Source organism: Myotis myotis, unplaced genomic scaffold (assembly GCF_014108235.1).
Source record: "Myotis myotis isolate mMyoMyo1 unplaced genomic scaffold, mMyoMyo1.p scaffold_m19_p_9, whole genome shotgun sequence".
NCBI lineage: Eukaryota > Metazoa > Chordata > Mammalia > Chiroptera > Vespertilionidae > Myotis > Myotis myotis.
In genome coordinates, this window is record NW_023416401.1 from 1,998,506 (window position 1) to 2,017,758 (window position 19,253).

Here is a 19,253-nt window from a genome sequence, read left to right on the forward strand (position 1 = left end):
TCCTCGAGGTCACTCACCTCGAGGGATTGTGCACAGTTCTAAATTGTGCTGACGCGGCTTGAAAACCACCTTCCGGAAATCCCTAAAAACCTGTTAGCACATTCCTTTCCATGTCTCTGACGGCAAAAATCGTTGTCCTTTGATGTTTACTCTTTGGAACATCCCCCCCCCCCCAAAAAAAAAAAAAATTAATGCCAGGTCTGGGAATAAGTGAGTGATGAAGCTGCATTATGCTATTTAGAGTAAATTATATATATATATATATATATATATATATATATATATATATACTAAACATATTGAAGCTAGTTTTCTTATTAGTTCTCAAATGGACTAAAGACAGTTCTCACAGTAATGTAAGCAATGGAATTACTGGGGCTTTGCCTCCCAATATAACTGTTCCGAAGTAAATAATATTCATTTGAACAAATTAAGTTCTGAAATGTTCGTTTTTTAGATGTTCTAATGCTTTAGAATGACACCACTTATAAATGCTACTCTTCAAGCTTCAGGTCTTGGCCATTTTAGAGAGACCCAACCTATTTGGGTGGTCAGTGAAGCTGTGGGGATCCCATTGGCAAGCAGACCTCAGAGCAAGGCCTCGTTTTATTGTGGTGAGGGACTTAATTTCCTCGCAGTCTGCAGGGGGCTCCACGTTGAGACTATGGGATGCAGAGTGAAGACTCACTTGGCACCGGGCAATACAACGATGATTAAACTTCACGACCTTCATATCAAAGATGATGACGACTTCTTTTACCATTTAAAATAGATTTTTAGTGAAATGGCATGTGCAAAGCAGGGTCCACATCTTGCCAAATGCAAGATACGAACGTACCGACTTGACGTCAATTGTAAAACTACCCCAAAGTCCTTTCTATCTCATTGATACCTGCCAGTGAACTGCATTTTGTGATGTCGACGATGCTTTTTTGTTTTTGTTTTGTTTTGGGTTTTGTGCCAATCATGAGGAGCTTGGGGGAAAGAGCATATTAAAACCCTTCTAACCACCTTTTTCATTCAATAGCTGAAATGAGACCAGCAGCCTCCACACCACTAGCAACACGGAAGGTAACGGCAGTAACACCGTCGGGGAGAAAACAATCAGAAAGAAAACCCAGCCCTCTGTTGCCACCTTCCAGGGTGAAATCAACGCGGGGATACTTTCAACTGGAGCCGGGCGCTGGGAGCTGGGCGCTGAGCGGGAAAAGTTCAGCATCCGGCTGCTGGAGGGGGAAATGGAGGTGCCCTAAGGGGGGCGGGAGCCCCGCTAATGTCAGCGTGTGGACAGCCCCGTTGGTAGCATTGTGGCCACTGAACCCTCAGATCACAAGGTCTCTGGACCATCCGGCTTCGTTGGTGGGGGCGGGGGCAGCCCCTGGTACTCCTTGGTGGCAATTTGACAGGATGTGGCCTTTAGTTGCTTAGATGGAATGTGAAATTGAAGAAGCCAGACACCCAGATCGCAGTTAAAAATCCCCCACAGGCCTAGCTGGTGTGGCTCAGTGGATAGAGTACTGGCCTGCAGACTGAAGGGTCTCCGGTTCGATTCCAGTCCAGAGCACAGGCCCGGGTTTCGAGCTCGATCCCCAGTGCTGGGGGGGGGGGGGGGGGGAGGGTTGCAGGAGGCAGCCGATCAATGATTCTCTCTCATCGTTGATGTTTCTCTCTCTCTCTCCCTCTCCCTTCTTCTTTGAAATCAATAAAAAAATATATTTTAAAAAAAGGATTGTGACTGTTAAACAAATAAAAACAATCTTAAAAAAAAAATCCCTGTGCAAGAAGAGAGAAGCCTGGTGTTGGGTCCCGCCTGGGTGTGCGTGGATGTCACGGGCCACCGCCAGCCGCCACGCCCTTCCCCTGCGCCACTAAACGACAGCATTCCCATCGGGGCTCCCGCGGGACCCCCTCTAGTCACCCCGGAGGCCCTGCCACACGGGAAGGCAGATTCTGTTGTTTTCTTTCCCTCTGAGGCTGTCTTTGGGAGGCAGTCAGCTGATTCACATCAGCCAACCCGAGACTCCCTGTCACACGGGAATGTGCCCTTTTCCTGGCGTTGAATGGAGGCATATGGGGCGCACAGAACGGGGTCGGGATTCCTGGAGGTCTGGCCCTGACCACCACCTTTCTGTATGAGCCTCTGGGAAGCAGATTCCTTTTCTGTGTCGCTGTCAGTGTCGAGTCTGTAACGTCGCACTTTCTGAGAAGGCAGGTCTTCCCAGGGGCCGTGCTGCGGACAGGAATCCACTCGGCTCACCCCCGTCTGAACAAACAGACGCCGAGTCCTTCGATGGAGGCCCTCACTTCGGTGGGGCCTGGCCCAAGTGTCCTCTGGCTGTGCCATGTGAATGCTGGTTATGCTCTCCCGTGTCAGAGCGACGGGGAAGGTGAATGCAGAAATAAACCAGATGGGGTCAGACACCCCGGCCCCCACTGAGATGGGCTTAGAGAAACACATTCACTGGCAAGGAAGCCGATACTTGAAGGAAGAGGTGCAAGCACCTCTATTCCTCACTGGCGCTTACTGTTCCGTGTGGACATTCATGTTCCATATTTCGAACAAGCAATTGTGAGTAGGTGTGATGACTGAGTTACCATTGTAGCTCTTCACCTTAACTTTCAGTGAGACCTGACCCTTGTTTCTTTAGGAGTAAACTATGGATGAAAATTCCCAGGAAGCCTTATTTTGAGGTTAAATGGGCGGTGTGGATAATATTTAGAACCGTGCCCAGCATGCAGTGAGCCCTCAATAAATGACAGCAGTTGTCATTATGGGCTGTAGCAGCTGTTGAATAAATAACATGCAAAGTGTGGCTGTTTAAGTCAACAGCACAGAAGAAAAATATTCATGCAATGGCGATACCTACTTTATCGGAATTTTTGCGGCTGGTCATTCTTAAGGATAATAACTAAACCTCAACTTACTCTTTTATCTGGGAATCACATGGACACCTCACCTTTTCCTGTAAGATAACGAGGGAAAGTGAGATTTTCTCCCAGGTGAGTTCTCGCCGCGACAAGTCACAGACCCATGACGTTGCGGGCCAGGGAACGTTCTGTTCCGTTGAGGCTCCTTGCTTGTGACGAGACCGCCTCACACATACAAAATAATTAGTTAAGTACGTTGTACAGATTGCTTGTCCCAGAAATGGGACTCAGGTAGAATTCCGCCGTGAACCTCTCCCTCCACATCTGTTTGTTTTTTGCCTTTCGGGAATTACAGAATCAATACCAACAAGTGCTTTAAAAAACCAAACAAACCAAACAAAAGATGCGCATAGTTTTGAAAATCAGGGTCGATTCAAATCTCAAAGGAACAATCCAATCAATCAATTGATTGATCGATCACTGTATTGCCCAGTTTTCTACCTTCCCCAGTTAATGGGACTTCCTTCGCCTTTCCCACGCTTTAGACCTTGTTATCTACAGAGTGTTTGCCTGGCATGCTGTTCACCTGAAAGCCGGGCAATGGCTATGTTAAGGGGACAGTTTTAATAAGATAAACACTGCATGAGATATTTTGGGCTGTTTCACATGTCAGCGCCTCGCAGCACCCGGCTGGCCCCGGAGGCACCCTGTCTGCCGTGTAGCGTGTGTCGGGCCCAGCCCACCCGGCAGAGGGCCCTTCGCTGTGCTTCTCTGTCCCGTCTGACCAGGGCTGCTCAGGCCGCGCATGAGAACCGGGATGCAGTCAAGCCCCTCGGAGCTCCATCTGCATCGATGTCCTTTTCTCCTTGCACATCCTTTGGGTGCTGGGCCCTCTCCGCTGTGCTAACCGTAAGGCCTGCCTTAAGCATATCCCTAACTTTAAAGCTCTAATGACCTGATGTCATGTTTCAATGTTTAGAAAACCTTGCCTGCCCCACCCCTGAAGAAAACCCCATAAAGCTTATCCGATGGAACCACTCTGATCAAAGCCTAAGATCGACTTGAAAGAAAAAGAATCATCAAGAACACGCTCTAGTTACAAACAAACACACCCACGCGGGAGAAGTATCTGGTCAAAAATAATAATGAAGAAACAAGCATGTTGCTCTTCCAATTGCGTTCAGAGCCGCTATAAACACGCTGCGAGGGACACGGGGTCTGTGTCCTTTCCTGAGAGTTACCCAGCGAGAAAGCAGCTTCTAGAGAGTCTTTTTTTCTTTTCCTGCAAAAAGCTTTATTGTGCCATTTGGCCCGATGCATGGAGAGCCTGCAGGTGCCTGAAGGACGCCTCGTGGTTTGGGGAGAGGCTCAGCAGAAGCCAGAACCCAGGGGGTGCAGGGCCCTCAGGCCTCTGGGCTCCCCAGGCTCCTGGTGGCGCGGGAGGGGGAGCCTCTGGGAGAGACACGGGCCCTGCCCGCCTGGGGGCGGCCTGCGGAGGGGCAGGTGTGGCCCATCTTCCCCAGGAGCCTCGCCTCCTCACCCGGAAGTGGTTCTGCTGGGTCACGGGGAGGAGAGTGGGGGGCAGCACCAGGGCCTGCAGGTCCGCCTGGGCCTGGGTCCCATCCTCTCCAGGGCCCTGGCCTCCACGGTCCTGAGTGTCACCCGCTCCCCTGGGAGCCTGCTCGTCCCGGAGAGAAGGGGCCGCGCTGGGTTGCACCTTTAAGACTCTCAGCGCCTCGGCTTCTTCTCCATCAACTCGGTGAAGAGGGGCCCCCGCCCCCCAGGCCGTCCTCGGTGGAAACAGACGCCCAGAGCGAGGTGGGTGTGGGGCCGCGGGCAGGTGGCGGGGATGCAGCCTCCACCTCGGGATTGCTCTGCCGGGTTTGGGAGCTCAGGGCGTTGGCGACAAGGAGGGAAGGGGAACCCTGGTCAGCTGGTCTCGGATGAGGTGCTAAAGGGGGAGACGAGATGAGGCGCTGGAGTTGGGTTCGGGGCTGGAGGGAGGGTCCCTGGTCTGCTCCGTCCAAACACTGGGTGCAGGAGGCAGGCTGGGCGCAGAGGGCACTGCCAGGTTCTAGGCTAGAGGCTTCACAAGCCCGATCAGCTCAATGGGCCCTGGAGGAGGGGAGCGAGTCTTCAGGACCGCGGACGTGGGTGTGGAAATGACTTCCACTTGTTCCTAATGACAATGTTAGTGATGGTTGTGATAAGAAGCGATCATGAAGGATTGCTGGGAACTTCCACTGTGTGAGGACCATCTGGCCGCGAGAGGCGGACACGGGATTCTGAGATTCAATCCGCGATCTGTCCCTGTGAGGTTGCTCTGCAGATAATGGAAATCTTAATGTTCAAAAAGAAAAAGCGCCTATCCATTGTACCAAGCATGAGGCTGCTCCTGCTGCGAGCAGGAAGCCTGCATCTACGTATTTCTCCTCTGACAGTTGCTATCCCCAAACAAAACCAAGGCTCTGGGAAGGGGCTGGTAAGTTAAGAGAGGAACTTGTCAGCCTTTGATTTTAATGTTTTGCTTCTGAAGATTTTTGATAGGTTAAATAGTATTATAATACCACTAGAGGCCTGGCACATGAAATTCGTGCGCAGGTACGGTCCCTAGGCCTGGCTTGCGATCAGGGCCATTTTCCCCAGCTGCCCACAGCCAGCCCCGACCCTACTGCCACCCACCCCTGTTTTCCGTTGGCCACTGGGTGATTGGTGCCTGACGGCAGGGGGAGGGACCGAGAGGTCGGCTGCTTCCGCTGAGGGTGGCCATCAGTCAATTGGAGCCTGCCGGCTGGGGAAAGAGACCAAGAGGTGGTCAGTGCACCTCATAGTGACTGGTCCAGCAGTCATTCTGGTCATTCTGCTGTTAGGGTCAATTTGCATATTACCCTTTTATTATTCAGGATTGCTCCTCATTTACCCTAGTAGGGAGCAAGACTGTCCCCAGGTTTCTCCTTACAATGAAACCCTCTGAAAGGATTTTTTTGGGGAGTTGGAGAGCCTAAACCTTTGATCAGCAACAAATATATTATTTAAAACTCCTCTTTATGTAGTAATGAGCAATATCAAAGAGAGATCATTTCACTCAGAACCCGGCCAATGGACAGTATCAGCAGACTTGTCGTTTTAGTTCTATTTATTTTGCTCAAGGGTTAGCTGTTTCTATTTTTTAGATTCTCTTGCCATGTCAAAGCATAATGGGGTCAAAAGGAGGAAAATGGTCTGGTTCCAGGTATATGAGGTACCTGTAGTCGTCGGGTTTACAGAGAGACAGCAGATCTGTGGTTCCTGGGGCTGGGGGCAAGGAAGGAATGGGGAGTTATTGTTCAAGGTGTGCAGAGTTTCAATTTGGGGAGATGAACATGCTCTGAAGAGCAATAGTGGTGATAGTTACCAACAACCTGAATGTACTTAACACCACTGAGCTGTATAGCAAAAAGTGACTAAAATGGTAAATTTTATCTCATCTCTATTTTACTGCCACCACCACAACAAAAAAGTAAAAAAACTACACAGATATTTCTAAAAAACATGGTGGGTGGGCATAAGATGGTAAAAATCAGAACAAAACAAGGCATTCGATTCTCTGATCGTTTTTGTAACTAGTGTTACATCCATGACACGTGGTTCATGAGTTGCACCTGATTGTGGCAAATTATCAAAAAGTAGGCAGAAAACCCAGCTCTCTGTGGGCCATGGTATTGCATTGAAGACCCAACTTGAGTGTGAGCTCAGACAGACCATTTCACCATTTTGTATCCAGATCAACTAGCATGCCCCATTCATTGAAAATTCCTTCATTGTGTTATAAAAACTTGACTATTCGGAGTCAGGTCAAGTCCCTGGAAACTGCTGAAATTTCCCAGCTTTTCATCCTATGGTAAAGCCTACAAAAAGAAATTTTCTGGGGGGTGCAAGAGGCTAACCCTTTGGACTGCACCAAATATATAATTTAAAAATTTATGTAGTAAAGAGATATCAAAGAGAAGGCATCAGTACCTAGATACCTGGAATTATGCAGGCAAAACAGCCGGTTGTCTGTTTCACAATATTTTAGATGTACCCTATATATAGAAGCTTGCAGATTCTATATATATAAAAGCTTAAGTGACCGGCTGACCGTTCCACTGTCCTACTAGTAGCTATGATGCGCATTGACCACCAGGGGGCAGATGCTCAATGTGGGAGCAGAAACTACAGGCATGGAAACATAGAACAGACTGATGAATCTCAGAGGGAAGGGGGGCAGGGAGTGGGTGGGAAGAGATTAACCAAAGATCTTATATACATATACTAGAGGCCCGGTGCACAAAAATTTGTGCACTCAGGGGAAGGGGGGGTCCCTCAGCCCGGCCTGTGCCCTCTTGCAGTCTGGGACACCTTGGGAGATAACGACCTGCTGGCTTAGGCCTGCTCCCGGGTGGCAGAGGGCAGGCCCAATCCCTAGGTGCAGCTCCTGGTTGGGCTCAGAGCAGGGCCTATTGGGGAGTTGGGGCGCCTTCCCCTGTCATGCACAGAGCAGGGCAGATCGGGAGGTTGTGATGCCACCCTCAGTCATGCTCAGGGTAGGGCCGATTGGGGGGTTGGGGCACTGCCCCCTGTCACACTCAAGGCAGGGTCGATGGGGAGGTTGCGGCGCCACCCCCTGTCATGCACAGAGCAGGGCCAATCAGGGGGTTGGGGCGCTGCCCCCTGTCATGCACAGAGCAGGGCCCATCAGTGGGGTTGGGGCTCCATACTCTGTCACACACAGAGCAGGGTCAATCAGGGGGTTGGAGAGCTCCCCCCTGTCATGCACAAAGCAGGGCCGATAGGGGAGTTGGGACACCACCCCCTGTCACACTCAGGGCAGGGCGGATCAGGGTGTTGGGGCGCCGCCCTCTATCACCCACAGAGCAGGGCCAATCAGGGGCTTGGGGCGCCACTACTGTCACACTCAGGGCAGGGCCGATGGGGAGGTTATGGCTCTACCCCATCACACACAGAGCAGGGCCCGTGGGGGGGGGGGGGGTTTGGGGCACTGCCCTCTATCACCCACAGAGCAGGGCTGATCAGGTGGTTGGGGCGCTGCCACTCTCACACTCAGGGCAGGGCCGATGGGGAGGTTATAGCTCTACCCCGTCACACACAGAGCAGGGCCCGTGGGGGGCGAGGGGGTTGGGGCGCCGCACCCTGTCACACACAGAGCAGGGCGGATAGGGAGGTTGTGGCCCCGCCCCTGTCACACACAGAGCCGCAGGGTGATCAGGGGGTTTGGGCGCTGCCCCCTCTCATGCTGATCCCGGTGCTGGGAGGCATATTACCCTTTTACTATATAGGATAGAGGCCTGGTGCACGTGTGGGGGCCGGCTGGTTTGCCCTGAAGGGTGTCCTGGATCAGGGTGGGGGTCCCCACTGGGGTGCCTGGCCAGCCTGGGTGAGGGGATGATGGCTGTTTGCAGCTGGTCACACACCCTTCAGGGTGGGGGTCCCCACTGGGGTGCCTGGCCAGTCTAGGTGAGGGGCTGAGGGCTGTTTTCAGGCTGGGACTGAAGCTTCCAACTGCTTCTTTTTTTCTTTTTTTTTTTTTAATTCTGGGCCAGCTTTAGCTCTGAGGCTCCAGCTCTAAAGCCTCCGCTGCTGAAAGCAGGTTTGTTTCGGTTCTATAATAGAAACTCTGTATCAACTCCAGCTCTGAGATCCCAGCCGGCTGAAAGCTGGTTTCTGGGGTTTTGTTTAGCATCTATATTTGTTACAATGTTTGAAACTGCAGACTCAGAGGCTGGCAAGGCAGGCGGGGAACGTTGCAGTCCTCCGTCACTGAAGCAAGCAAGCCTCATGTTAGTTTCAAGCTGCCTGGCTGCCGGCCACCATCTTGGCTTGCAGTTAATTTGTATATCTCTCTGATTAGCCAATGGGAAGGGTAGTGGTCGTATGCCAATTACCATGTTTCTCTTTTTTTTTAGATAGGACTAGAGGCCTGGTGCATGCACTGATGGAGTCCCTCAGCCTAGCCTGTGCCCTCTCGCAATCTGGGACTCCCTGGGAGAGTCCCAGGGAGACTGGTTTCGGCCCGATCCCTGCAGGCCAGGCCAAGCAACCCCACCGATGCATGAATCCATGCATCAGGCCTGTAGTAGTAAAATCATTAACTAGCCTGAATCAATTGCCACGTTAAGAAGGGAATCAGAATTGGATGCTTGTTTTGTTTTGCTTTTAGAATTCATGAAACTAGAAGTTTATGTTTTTACTTTTAAATCCCTCCTGGGGTTTGAGTTGAATAGGATCAACAAACTATAACCACAACTTTAATTTTTTTGCTTCACTTCTTGTGGCCATCTAGAAATGCTTAGATCTGTCCATTTAGCTTAAATACCCACTTCTTCCGGCTTTATAGTAACTTGTTATAGATTTGTTGATGTCCTTTTATTTCCCAGAAATTGATTTTTTTTTATTTTTACAATTTGGGAAACAATATCAAGAGAAATCTTTAGATTTTAAAGAGTAAGGACTCCTCCTGCCTATCCCCCCACCCCCCTCAGATTTCCTTCATTTCCTATAGAAGTGTCACTCTCTGGTTTTTAAATCTGTTTAACCTAAAAACTAGCCTTCATTTATGGTTTATCTTTTTTATATCTTGTGGTTTCTCTGTTAGGAGTGTTGGTGCTCATGGCAGAACGGCCTACCATGATCACCCTAGAGCTGTGCTTTTTCTAGATATTGGTATCATTCTCTTGTCCTCTCAGAGCTGTATCCTGGGTTTCCTAGAAGCTCATCTTAGCAAAAGGGAGACTCTAGAACAGAATAAGTTCTTTCTGTGTTTGATCTAGAAAAATTAAGCCTGTTGTAGAAACTTAAGAAAAAATTTTAAATGGATAATGAATAGATTAAGGGACAGACCCAACTCACACAGCCCACTTCCCTGCAGGTTTATGAGGAGCAGGATTGGGGTTGGGTAGCGGACAATGAATAAACTTTCTCTCCCTTTTCTTCTTTGAACTCTTAGAAGTCACAGGTTCTCATGGCCATTCTCTAAAGAACTAGAAAGAGTAAGCTAGGATGATAATGTTAATCTCCATTTTCAGGCAACATGTGTACTTTCAAAGCATCCTGACACATTTGAGTCTGTATTTTAATCTGTGACAGATTTAGCCTTAAGTAGCCCTGCTACAATTCCCCCTCGTCCTGCTATGATTTTCTTCTTTTCCAACTTTCCTTCTTCAGACTGAGACAATGAGAAGCTACCTTCTACACTTTACCAAACAATGCCCCCTCCATTCCTTCGTCTGGTCTTCACAACCAGCATTGTTGTCCCAGCTGTGTTGGAGGTGAGGGAAGAGAAAGAGTGGTCCCCCAGGTGGTGTAGCAAGAGGAAGGGTGCCCTTCCCACTCCGACCAGCGCTCTTTTCACCAGAGGGAAACTCACATTTGTATCAGTCGTAACCAGTTGTCTGTTCTGTACTCATCGTTGGCTTCTTAGATAAAAAAGGAGTCTTGTAGGAAGCATATGTAAAGTGACATAGTGAATGAACTCTTCAAGTAATTCATTCTGTGTCACAATGTTCAGTAAGTGAGACCAGAGGAATACGGTAACCAGTTTCTTTGTCCACAGGATGTCAAGCTCCTGGTCTGAGCGGTGAAACAGGAAAGTGACCTCCCTCCTTCCTTCCCTCATCCTCCTTTTCACTCTTCCTGGGAAGGCCTTGGCTGTTGGAGTTGTTCTGATAGCTTCCCCTGCAAATACTATGATGATCTCTCTGCAGACCTGGTTCCGGGGAGAGTTGCTCTGCTCTGATGCGTTGGTGGGTTGGTCAGTCCCACAATGTGGGTCATTAAACAAGGCGCAGCTGTCTTTGGAATCCTCAGTAAGACCTTTCTGTCTGGGGGTGAGCAGGAAAGGGGCGACTTTGCCCTGAGGGAAGATAATCTAGTAACGGTGTGGTTGAGCCTTTCCATAACCCATGCCCACCCTCATTGTTTTAAACAATAAAGGAGGCGGGCAGGTAGGCAAGTAGCAGAAAATGCCTTTCCCATGGTGCAATGCTGACAGATCCCCCTGCGGCGCTGCGATAGGGCCCAGTTCCTGTAGCGTGGCTTAGCTCCCAGGGTCCAAGGCGGGGACGCCTGGGGGCTGAGGGGTACAGACAGCATTTGAGAGGGCAGAGCATAAGGTCTCCCTTCCTTGGACACCCCATTCCTACTCTATCCCCAGTTATTTGTAACTGGCATCACATCTTTCTTCTTCTCAGCACCCCCTCATCCTCTGTTGGTGACAAATAAAGGGAAAGGTGTTTCCCAGCCAGAGTGAGTTCTGGAGGAGCGTCCGCACAGCCCAATTAGCTGGCTGTTCATTGAGGAGAAACTTGACTGTGTATGTTTCCTAATTAGACGAGGACAAGCTAATGGGAGCGCGGGCACTGCCTCCGAGGCAGGCCCTGTGCACAGAGCAGCCACCATCTAAGGGAGAGCCCGGCTCTTTCTTTGTAATTACTACACCCACCTCCAGCGTCAGTTAAAATGGACCTTTTTACAAGCGAAGGTCTTGCACCCCCGGCGCAGTTGTACATCGGGCATCCAATCACAGAAAAATCCAGCAAGGCCAAGTGTAACTGGAATGTTGTCAGCCTCCCAGATGTCTTTCCTCTGCCTGCGCCGTGTCTGTGCAATTTCATAAACCTCACAGGTAGAGAGAGGCGCCTTTCCTTTTGAAGGAGGAAGAGGCATGGTTCCTGCCAATGGAAACAAATCCCGTTACTTTTTAATGAATCTAAGATTTCCCAAACTGAACTGGACCCTGAGCTGTGTAGTCAGGCACCTTGCCGCTGGCAGAGGCCACAAAGCAATAAACCCGTCAGGGTGAGGGAGAGGCGAGCCCTCACGCACAAAGCCAATTGCACCGTCTTATATGAGGAGGAAATCTCTCTCCTGAGCCTCCCGGGTGGTCTCCTAGCCGGGAGCATTGGCATTGATTACCCTTGGCTTGCTTAATTCCACATGTCCTTGGTCGTCAACAAAAGGTCTGGCTGATTGGAATTCTAAACTCCACGTCCACAGCTAGAGGAGTTGGTTGTCTGGACAATAACAAGAGACATCTCACAAGAATAGGCTCCAAGCCGCCAGCTCCTCATGTTGAAAACAAGCCAGTCAGCCACTGTCCCCACAGCGTGGGTGTTACGTAGAGGGCTGGCCTCTCCCCTCACACTTCCTCTGAATTTGAATGTTTAATTAGCTCTCAGATTTATCCTATCACTTATCTATAGAGATCGACACATCCAAGAGACAATGATAGCATTTACAGGAAAGGAGTGCAGGTGGCGTGTGACTCTAACGTTGGTCCTCCAGTGAGGAGTGACCATCTCAATGTGGGTGAACCCCCCCCCCGTAGATTTCCAGGACCCCAGCCCTGGAAAAGCACCCAGCAAGCTTGGCGTGTAATGGTGAACATCTTTGTCTGAAACTGGCACTTAAGGCCATGTTAATGCTGGTGAGCCCCGTCGCACACTGAGAAAACTGGTCTACCCGACTCACTACCTTAGGGGAGGAACGTGTAGAGAGCTCAGCGAAATCTGCATTTTTTTAATCTAAATATTTTGTGTTGTAGTGTTTGTAGCAGGTAAGGAGAAGGCCTTGACGTGCCCTCAATCTGCATCTGGTCAGTCCTCTGTGGGAAATGATTCTTCACAACCACGTTTCAGTTCCAATCTAGAGCGAGTAGTTGGCGACGTTGGGAGGTGACTGAGTTTATTGAGAAGCCAAGGAAGCGGTGAATCCTCTGTTCCTACATGAACTCACAAGGTTTTCTCCGTTCCCTCCAGGAGGTCGGTGCCCCTCTGAAGCACACCTGCAGGCCCAGATACACTGCCCTGTTTCCAACCTCTTCCTCGCAGAGAGGCCCTCCCTCATTACTAAAGAGCCCTATCACTTCACATTTAAGGAGATTTAGGGATCATGGAGCTCAGCCAAATAGTTTAGTTTTTTTCTTAATAGTAGAAGAAACAGAAGCCCAAGGAAATTCAGTGACTGACGTCACACTGGATTGTCTAGATTCAGCTGAATGTTCTTTTGATGATGCTCATTCACGTTTGTCCGGGAGGTGTAACTGGTGAGGACACGATCAAGCTGACCTCATTGTAACTGTGGAGCCTCTTATTCCCACCCCACTCCCCACACGCAGGGTTTATTGGTAACACTTTGGAACCCATTGAGGCCGAGCATATTCTTAAGAGTGAACAATAACTCACTAATCTAGTGAGTTGGGCACTAGATTACATTGAGCTGGACTCTGTGGGGCCGGTTGTGGTAGCCACGTGATGGGTGCTGAAAGAAGAGAAGAGGAAAGGCGATGGAGCCCCATGGCCAGGCTAGAGGCGCCTTCTCGCACATTGGAGAGAAGTTGTGCAGCGTAGTGAAAAGAACATCAGCTGAAGGGCCACAGGTAGTTGTCACCAGCTGTGTAACCTTGGTCAAATGAGCATTATGAGTCTGTTTATATATAAAATGAGGGTAATTAATACCAACTTTGAAGTTGTGTTAGGTGGATAAGAGATAACATATATAAAGTGCCTGGTATATAAAACATGCAAAAAGTGCTCATGTCTGTGCACGTGTGTGTGTGTGTGTGTCTTGGGTTCCAAAGTCCAATAGACGTTCTCTTATAAAGCCTTGCTTTTAAAAACACCAAGTAACACTCTCTGAAACACAAATTCTGGAGTCTGTAGGGTTACGTGGGTTTGAGTAGTAGCATTGCCATGGTCTGGGCCTGCCTGCTTCACTCAGCACCAACGTCATGGAAACAAGCTGGCCCTCCACAACCCAGAGAAGGAGGTGCAGACGTGTCAAACTCACAGAAAAGGTCGCCAGCTCATTCAGTCTCTAGTAAGCATGTTATTTGTCCAGTGCAAAATGGAGGAGGAGCAAGTCCAGCCAGCAGTGATCCCTGTCTGTTTGGGAAAACGACATGTTTTACAGGAAACAGCCAGAGAACGACACCGGGGGTGCACACACCGCTACCAGCTGGCTCTCATTTCCGAAGAAGAAGCGATGCCTGGAGCGGCACCTGGGGAGGCTCCCTCGGGTGGTGTTTGGAAGTGGGCTTAGGAGGCAGAGAGACGGGGACGGTCCCCACTCTACCACTGGTGTGTTTGTCCATCGTCACATTCTAATCCTGATGACTGCTTGCGATGAGAAGAAAATGGCATTACTTCCAGGGTGCCGTAAAGATGAAACAGGCGCAGCCGCTGAGTGTAGTAAGAGATCAACCAAGTGGCCACATGTGATGTTTCTTATTAAAAGTGAGTCCTGGCCCTGACCGGTTTGGCTCAGTGGATAGAGCGTCAGCCTGCGGACTGAAGGGTCCCAGGTTCGATTCCGGCCAAGGGCATGTACCTTGGTTGCGGGCACATCCCCAGTGGGGAGTGTGCAGGAGGCAGCTGATCGGTGTTTCTCTCTCATCGATGTTTCTGACTCTCTATCCCTCTCCCTTCCTCTCTGTAAAAAAATCAATAAAATATAATAAAAAAATAAATAAAAATAAAAGTGAGTCCTGGACAGTCACAGGCGCTGGAGGAGTCGGAGCCTCACGCGTCGCTCCTGGGCCCGTACGATGGCGCAGCCGCTTTGGGAAATAGTGGGACAGTCCCTGAAAGTATTAAACACGGAGTTCCCGTGTGACCCAGCTGTTCCACCTCAAGAGGAATGAGAACACACACACAGGACCTGTGCGCAAACACGTAGAGCAGCGTCATTCGGAACAGCCAAACGGCGGCAGCAACCCAGGTGCCCATCAGCCGCTGGATGGGTCGACACCAGGCGGCGTGTTCACACGGCGGGAGAGTCCATGGCGACGGAACAGGAGGAGCCCACGGTGGGCCTGAGCACTGAGTGAGGGAGCCGGTCACGTACGATCCTGTATCCCCTGACTTCACCCGTGTGCGATGTCTAGCACAGGCAAGGCCTCCGTGGAGACTGACGCAGAGCCGGTCCCCAGGACAGGGTGGGGGGGGAGAAGAGTGACTGCTAACGGACTGGGAGGCTCCTTTTAGGGGTGATGACAGCACTCTGGAATCAGAGGGTGTGATGGATGTACTCATGGCCACTGGCCGGCACACGTGAAGTGAGTGAACTATACAGTAGGTGACATACATTTCAATAAACGCTGTAAAAGCAAAGGCGAATTTTAAAAGGCCTGAGCTGTTTGGACAGGCCCAGGGGAGCAGGAGGGCGGGGCAGGTGAGAAATGGACCGTGTGATCCAAGCGCGTGAGCGTGGGTCTGAGAGAACATCGCACAGGAGAACTGTGGGAGGGGTGGAGCGCTCAGGGGGCCACCTAACTTCAAGGCTGTAGTTCAGAGGTCACCTTAGAGGCAGCGTGAGGCCCGCGGGGGCGGCAGAACGGGCAGCGAAGACCTGCTTTCTTCAGGTGGATCAGAAGGCTGTGGACTGGGGGAGCAGGGAAGAAAAATGAGAAGGAGACCCTTTTGTGGGTGTTTGCGATCCTGCTGTGGATGGGTCTTCAGTCCCCATGGTGCCTGCTCTGGGCTGGAGTGGAGGGCGCAGTGGGGTGATGGCTGGGCCCTCCTGGCTGCAGCAGGCGGCGGGCGGCTGACGGGCCCCACAGAGGCGGGCGGACCAGCCCCGTCTAAGCTGGGCAGCGTGGAGGGAGCCCCATCCCCCTCACAGTTCATTTCATTTCTGCGAAAATTGTCCTTGAGGTAGGAAGAGCCTCATTTTCGGTGCAGAACAAACACAAATATGATATTTCATATCCTCCCTGCCATTCTCACCTTCCCCTGTAATTGGAAACTCTTGCCCCAGTCTCACCCGTAGGATTCTGTCTTCAGATGGGGAGGCCCCCCCCCCGCCCCCCGCCCCGCACCAAGCCCTCCCTGCCTGTCTCTCTCCCTTCCTGTTTTCAAGATCTTCTCTTTATTTGCTGGTTCTTTTGATGAGCGATGGGCAAGGAAGGGGGCCCCTGTTTCATTAGTTTCTGATAAAGTGCGCGGCCCTTCGAGGCGGCTCCATAAGCCGCTAGTTCTTCTGTCCGGGTCTCCAGCCTCCCTCCCTCCCTCCCGCCTGCTGCGCTCAGAGGCGGAGACCTCGGACCCTCACCTCTCTGTGTGCCTTGCCTCCAGCCTATTCCGAGGTGCAGCTTCTCTCTGCCCTTCGGCTCCTTATTAACCATTTTCTCCTTCTTCCTGGATTTTGCCCTTTTCCCTCAAGTTCACTGTTACAGGCTTTTTTCCTTGGGAGTCACCCTCAATTAAAATATCAAACCTAGTTCCTGTGGCGGTTCAGCTGCCACTGCAGCACCCACACAGGCTGACACCCGCACAGGCTGACACCCGCACAGGCTGACACCCACACAGGCTCACACTCACACAGGCTGACACCCACACAGGCTCACACCCGCACAGGCTGACACTCACACAGACTGACACCCGCAGAGGCTCACACTCACACAGGCTGACACTCACACAGGCTGACAGGCTGACACCCGCAGAGGCTCACACTCACACAGGCTGACACTCACACAGGCTGACACCCGCACAGGCTCACACTCACACAGGCTGACACCCACACAGGCTGACACCCGCACAGGCTGACACTCACACAGGCTGACACCCGCAGAGGCTCACACTCACACAGGCTGACACTCACACAGGCTGACAGGCTGACACCCACAGAGGCTCACACTCACACAGGCTGACACCCACACAGGCTCACACACACACAGGCTCACACTCACACAGGCTGACACCCGCAGAGGCTCACACTCACACAGGCTGACACTCACACAGGCTGACAGGCTGACACCCACAGAGGCTCACACTCACACAGGCTGACACCCACACAGGCTCACACCCGCACAGGCTCACACTCACACAGGCTGACACCCGCACAGGCTCACACTCACACAGGCTGACACCCACACAGGCTCACACTCACATAGGCTGACACCCGCACAGGCTCACACTCACACAGGCTGACTCTCACACAGGCTGATACACAGGCTGACACCCGCACAGGCTGACTGACACCCACACAGGCTGACACCCGCACAGGCTGACTGACACCCACACAGGCTGACACCCACACAGGCTGACACCCGCACAGGCTGACACCCGCACAGGCTGACACCCACACAGGCTGACAGGCTGACACCCGCAGAGGCTCACACTCACACAGGCTGACACCCACACAGGCTGACAGGCTGACACCCGCAGAGGCTCACACTCACACAGGCTGACACTCACACAGGCTGACACCCGCACAGGCTGACACTCACACAGGCTGACACCCGCACAGGCTCACACTCACACAGGCTGACACTCACACAGGCTGACAGGCTGACACCCGCAGAGGCTCACACTCACACAGGCTGACACTCACACAGGCTGACACCTGCACAGGCTGACACTCACACAGGCTGACACTCACACAGGCTGACACTCACACAGGCTGACACCTGCACAGGCTCACACTCACATAGGCTGACACCCGCACAGGCTCACACTCACACAGGCTGACTCTCACACAGGCTGATACACAGGCTGACACCCGCACAGGCTGACTCACACACACACAGGCTGACACCCGCACAGGCTGACTGACACCCACACAGGCTGACACCCACACAGGCTGACACCCGCACAGGCTGACACCCGCACAGGCTGACACCCGCACAGGCTCACACTCACACAGGCTGACACCCACACAGGCTGACACTCACACAGGCTGACACCCGCACAGGCTGACACTCACACAGGCTGACACCCGCACAGGCTCACACTCACACAGGCTGACACACAGGCTGACACCCGCACAGGCTGACACTCACACAGGCTGACACCTGCACAGGCTCACACTCACACAGGCTGACACCCACACAGGCTGACAGGCTGACACCCGCAGAGGCTCACACTCACACAGGCTGACACTCACACAGGCTGACACCTGCACAGGCTGACACTCACATAGGCTGACACCCGCACAGGCTGACACCCGCACAGGCTGACTGACACCCACACAGGCTGACACCCACACAGGCTGACTGACACCCACACAGGCTGACACCCACACAGGCTGACACCCGCACAGGCTGACACCCGCACAGGCTGACTGACACCCACACAGGCTGACACCCGCACAGGCTGACACTCACACAGGCTGACACCCGCACAGGCTGACACCTGCACAGGCTGACACCCGCACAGGCTGACACTCACACAGGCTGACACTCACACAGGCTCACACCCGCACAGGCTGACACTCACACAGGCTGACACTCACACAGGCTCACACCCGCACAGGCTGACACTCACACAGGCCGACACTCACACAGGCTGACACCCGCACAGGCTCACACTCACACAGGCTGACACTCACACAGGCTGACACTCACACAGGCTGACACCGCACAGGCTGACCCTCACACAGGCTGACACTCACACAGGCTCACACCCGCACAGGTTCACACCCGCACAAGCTGACACTCACACAGGCCGACACTCACACAGGCTGACACCCGCACAGGCTCACACTCACACAGGCTGACACTCACACAGGCTGACACTCACACAGGCTGACACTCACACAGGCTGACACCCGCACAGGCTGACACCGCACAGGCTGACACTCACACAGGCTGACACTCACACAGGCTGACACCTGCACAGGCTGACACTCACACAGGCTGACACCGCACAGGCTGACCCTCACACAGGCTCACACTCACACAGGCTCACACTCACACAGGCTCACACCCGCACAGGTTCACACCCGCACAAGCTGACACCCACACAGGCTCACACCCACACAGGCTGACACCCGCACAGGCTCACACCCACACAGGCTGACACCCGCACAGGCTGACACCCGCACAGGCTCACACTCACACAGGCTGACACCCACACAGGCTCACACCCACACAGGCTGACACCCGCACAGGCTCACACTCACACAGGCTGTCACCCACACAGGCTCACACCCACACAGGCTCACACCCACACAGGCTCACACTCACACAGGCTGACACCCACACAGGCTCACACCCACACAGGCTCACACCCACACAGGCTCACACCCACACAGGCTGACACCCGCACAGGCTCACACCCACACAGGCTCACACACAGGCTCACACCCGCACAGGCTGACACCCACACCAGTCGGTTTGAGGAGGAGTCGGTTACATGGCATCCGTGCATCACCTCCCCTGAGAACACCTGGAATGCTTCATAGGGAAACCCCCGAGAATCTCCGTTGCTCTACTTACTATTGTTGTTTTAACAACTCCAGTGACTGCTCAGTGACTAGGTGCATGTGTATTTTTATATTGAAAATAAGAGTCTTTTGGATGATTGGGCTCTGAAACCCAGTGTTTAGGTTAAAAAAAATTTGTGTAAGTT